Here is a 5,000-nt window from a genome sequence, read left to right on the forward strand (position 1 = left end):
CGGGCGACGTCGGGAGGGTGCGGGGAGCCCCTCTTGCTCCGTCGCCCGAGAAAGACGCCCGGCCTCGTGCTGACGATTTTTTGCCCTGCCGCAGCCCGCCGAGGAAAAACAGAAGCCCCCCGCACGCGAAAGGCCGTCCCGGGTACCATTCTCCCGTGCGCTCGCGCACCCCCCTCCCTGGGGTACGCGGGTCCGGGCGGTAGGTCGAGAGGCCACGAGCCCTCCTTTGTTCTCCTCCCTGCCGGAGGGAGGGATGGGGAGCCCGGGGCAACAGGGCTGAGATTGGAAAACCACCCTCCGAAGCACCTCAGTCTTTTGTGGCCGTCCGACACGAGAGTGAAAAAGGTGGCGCCTCTGAGCGTCCCAGACCCAGAAAGCGCGACTCTTAACAGTGGATCACTCAGCTCGCGCGTCGATGAAGAACGCAGCTAGCTGCGAGAATTAGTGTAAATTGCAGGACACATTGATCATCGACACTTCAAACGCACCTTGCGGCCCCGGGTTGCTCCCGGGGCTACGCCTGTCTGAGGGTCGCCCCTCCGTCGATCGCCTCCGTCGTGCGACTGGGGTCCCGTTGCAAGGGTGACATCGAGGGAGGCCCGAGGCTCCGCGCCGCGACGCCCTCCCCTCCTTTCTCGCTTACGTCCCCCCAAGGCCAGACCCACCCGCCCTGGGCCCACCCGATGGGGTTTACCCTCCGTCACTCCCCCCCAGGAGCATGCCGCGAGGCTGTCTGTGGAGACACAGGGCTGCCTCCGGCGACAAGAGGGCAAAACCTCGATCGAAGGCGGGCGCCGGACCTCCTCCTTCCGGGTGGTGTGGACGGGCAGCGCGCGGCGCCTGGCAGCTCGACTGCCGGCTCCCGGACTCGACTAAAGACCTCAGATCAGACGTGGCGACCCGCTGAATTTAAGCATATTACTAAGCGGAGGAAAAGAAACTAACCAGGATTCCCTCAGTAACGGCGAGTGAAGAGGGAGGAGCCCAGCGCCGAATCCCCGTCCGCCCGGCGGGCGTCGGGAAATGTGACGTATGGGAGACCGGACCACCCCGACGTCGCTCGGGGGCCCGAGTCCTTCTAATAGTGGCCCCAGCCCGCGGACGGTGGTAGGCCGGTAGCGGCCCCCGGCGCGGCGGGACCCGGTCTCCCCAGAGTCGGGTTGTTTGTGAATGCAGCCCAAAGCGGATGGTAAACTCCATCTAAGGCTAAATACCGGCGCGAGACCGATAGCGGACAAGTACCATGAGGGAAAGTTGAAAAGAACTTTGAAGAGAGAGTTCAAGAGGGCATGAAACCGCTAAGAGGTAAACGGGTGGGGTCCGTGCGGTCCGCCCGGAGGATTCAGCCAGGCGGGTTCGGTGTCGGCCGGCCCGGGTCCCGCGCTACTTCCCACCCCGGCTCGCACCGGCGGCTGCCTTCCCCTCTCCGCTCCTTCGGGGGGTCCGGGAGGGTGGGCGGCACCGGTCCGCGGGCGCTGGGGGCGGAAGCGGCCCGGGGCGGCTCCGGCTCCCGCAGGGTGCATTTCCTCCTTGGCGGTGCGCCGTGACCGGCTCCGGGCCGGCTGTGAAGGCCTCGGGGGCGGAAGGTGACCGGGCGGTTGCGCCCGCGCTCTCGGGCGCGGGGCCCACGCCCTCCCGGCGTTACATCCCCCTCTCGGCAGCAGTAGTCGCCGTCGCCGACGACCACCTCCGCGACCTCCTCCGGAACCGCTCCGACCTCCCCGTCCCTCCGTCGCCCGGCCAGCGTCCCCTCCCGCGAGGGAGGCTGTCGGTTGGAGGCGGGGGTCCCACGGGGGGAAGCAGGGTTTCGGAAACGGGGGAAGGGGGCCCCCCGCTCCCAGCGCGACTGTCAACCGGGGCGGACTGTCCTCAGTGCGCCCCGACCGCGCCGCCGAGGTGGGAGGGCCCACCGCCTCAGCCCCCCTCTTCTGGGGGGAGGCTGGGGTCCGGTCACCAGGGGTCCGCGGCGATGTCGGCGACCCACCTGACCCGTCTTGAAACACGGACCAAGGAGTCTAACGCGCGCGCGAGTCCGAGGGCTCGACGCGAAACCCTGTGGCGCAATGAAGGTGAAGGCCGGGGCGCCCCGGCCGAGGTGGGATCCCGCCGCCTGCTCCGGGGGGTTGACACGGCGGGCGCACCACCGGCCCGCCTCGCCCGCTCCGTCGGGGAGGTGGAGCACGAGCACGCGCGATAGGACCCGAAAGATGGGGAACTATGCTCGGGCAGGACGAAGCCAGAGGAACCACTGGTGGAGGTCCGCAGCGGTCCTGACGTGCAAATCGGTCGTCTGACCTGGGTATAGAGGCGAAAGACGAATCGAGCCATCTAGTAGCTGGTTCCCTCCGAACGATCTCAACCTATTCTCAAACTTTAAATGGGTAAGTGTTATGATCCTTAGTGGTTGAGGATCACGAATTACTCCAGCTAAGTAACAAACATAGGACAAGCTCTAGGGAGATGGAAAACTGGACTGACCGCAAATCTGAACCTATCCAAACACACTAGAAGTAGCCGGTGAACGTGCCTAAAAATCCTAGACGTCTCGAGCCAGCCTGTGGAACTAACTACCCCTAGAAAGAAAGAAAGACCTCTCTTGCCTCCAGAGAAATAATCCCCAAAGATATAGAAGCCCCCAACAAATAATAACGGTGAGGTAAGAGGAAGGCACATACACAGGGGTGAAAACAGATTCAGCAAATGAGGCCCACTAATACTAGATAGCAGAAAATAGTAAAGGGGTCTGTGCGGTCAGTAAAAAACCCTTTCAAAATATCCACACTGAGATTTCAAGAACCCCCGCACCAACTAACGGTGTGGGGGGAGAAACTCAGTCCCCTAGAGCAACCAGCAAGCGAGGAGATCACATCTTAGCAAGCTGGACAAGAAACATGATGAATGCTGATAAACAAAAAATGAACGGACAAAAACTTAGCTTGTCTTGGAGAGGCTGGAAGCAAGGTAATCACAAGGAATCTGAAGAGTACTGAATACATTGATAGCAGGCAAGGAACTGAGTATCCAGGTGAGCTAAATAGGAAGCCAACCAAGGATAACGAACCAGCTGATGCAGCCAACCTGCAGAAAGACAACACTACACAGTACCGCTTGTGACCACTAGAGGGAGCCTAAAAATAGAGTTCACAACAGGTAAGAAGCCCGGCTCGCTGGCCTGGAGCCGGGCGTGAAATGCGCGCGCCCAGTGGGCCACTTTTGGTAAGCAGAACTGGCGCCGCGGGATGAACCGAACGCCGGGTTAAGGCGCCCGATGCCGACGCTCATCAGACCCCAGAAAAGGTGTTGGTTGATATAGACAGCAGGACGGTGGCCATGGAAGTCGGAATCCGCTAAGGAGTGTGTAACAACTCACCTGCCGAATCAACTAGCCCTGAAAATGGATGGCGCTGGAGCGTCGGACCCATACCCGGCCGTCGCCGGCAGTCGAAGCCCGCGGGGGCTAGGCCGCGACGAGTAAGAGGGCCGCCGTGGTGAGCGCTGAAGTCCCGGACGAGGGCCCGGATGGAGCCGCCGCGGGTGCAGATCGTGGTGGTAGTAGCAAATATTCAAATGAGAACTTTGAAGGCCGAAGTGGAGAAGGGTTCCATGTGAACAACAGTTGAACATGGGTCAGTCGGTCCTAAGTGATGGGCGAGCGCCGTTCCGAAGGGACGGGCGAAGGCCTCCGTCGCCCTCGGCCAATCAAAAGGGAGTCGGGTTCAGATCCCCGAACCCGGAGCAGCGGAGACGGGCGCCCCGCTGCCTCCCCCCCCTAAACAAGGGGGGGTGGCGGGGGCGCCCAGAGCGGCAACGCAAACGATCCCGGAGAAGCCGGCGGGAGCCCCGGGGAGAGTTCTCTTTTCTTTGTGAAAGGCAGGGCGCCCTGGAACGGGTTCGCCCCGAGAGAGGGGCCCGAGCCTTGGAAAGCATCGCGGTTCCGGCGGCGTCCGGTGAGCTCTCGCTGGCCCTTGAAAATCCGGGGGAGTTGGTGTAAATCTCGCCCCGGGCCGTACCCATATCCGCAGCAGGTCTCCAAGGTGAACAGCCTCGGGCAAGTTGGAACAATGTAGGTAAGGGAAGTCGGCAAGTCAGATCCGTAACTTTGGGATAAGGATTGGCTCTAAGGGCTGGGCCGGTCGGGCCGCGAAGCGGGGCTGGGCGCGCGACCTCCGGCCTGCCCTCAGCCGCCCGAACCCCCCACCCGACCCCACGCGTTTCGCCCACGAGGGCGCGCGCGCGGGGACCCGGACGGAGACGGGTTGCCGGGCGGGCCGGGAACGGTCGTGCGGGGGGGTCCAGGCGGGCAGCGGCGACTCTGGAAGCACGCCGGGCCCTTCCCGTGGATCGCCCCGGCTGCGGCGGGCGCCTCTCCGCCGCCCCCCTTCCCGTCCCGACGGGTTCGCCCCCGGCGGGCGCGGCGGGGGGAGCCGGGCCGGACGGTGCCTCTCCTCGGCCGGCGCCTAGCAGCTGACTTAGAACTGGTGTGGACCAGGGGAATCCGACTGTTTAATTAAAACAAAGCATCGCGAAGGCCCGAGATGGGTGTTGACGCAATGTGATTTCTGCCCAGTGCTCTGAATGTCAAAGTGAAGAAATTCAATGAAGCGCGGGTAAACGGCGCGAGTAACTATGACTCTCTTAAGGTAGCCAAATGCCTCGTCATCTAATTAGTGACGCGAATGAATGGATGAACGAGATTCCCACTGTCCCTACCTACTATCTAGCGAAACCACAGCCAAGGGAACGGGCTTGGCGGAATCAGCGGGGAAAGAAGACCCTGTTGAGGAGGAGAGAGGGGAGTGTCAGTGCCCCGAAAATCCCTCCACATCCACCCAGTCCTGCCCTGCTAACTATACAAAGCCCAGGCAGCAGTGCAGAAACAAGTACCGAAGGCGCAAGTCGCAAAACAAGAGGAGGAGGAGGTGGTGGAAGCGCCTACGGAAGCGCAAGCCAGGAATGATGGCACCCCACAACACATCACAATACCTCACGGAGACTAAAGA

At 62.4% G+C, this 5,000-nt stretch overlaps 1 protein-coding gene and 1 non-coding gene across 2 annotated transcripts in view; one reads left to right on the forward strand and one right to left on the reverse strand.

The window, feature by feature from the left end:
• The window catches only part of LOC143765983 (uncharacterized), a 174,982-nt gene that overhangs the window by 58,227 nt on the left and 111,755 nt on the right, over positions 1-5,000 (reverse strand). The window lies entirely within an intron of this gene.
• Positions 381-534, forward strand: LOC143771266 (5.8S ribosomal RNA). The gene has a single exon (XR_013215055.1). It is a non-coding gene; the product is annotated as a 5.8S ribosomal RNA (ribosomal RNA).

The sequence above is a fragment of the Ranitomeya variabilis genome, chromosome 4 (assembly GCF_051348905.1).
Source record: "Ranitomeya variabilis isolate aRanVar5 chromosome 4, aRanVar5.hap1, whole genome shotgun sequence".
Lineage (NCBI taxonomy): Eukaryota > Metazoa > Chordata > Amphibia > Anura > Dendrobatidae > Ranitomeya > Ranitomeya variabilis.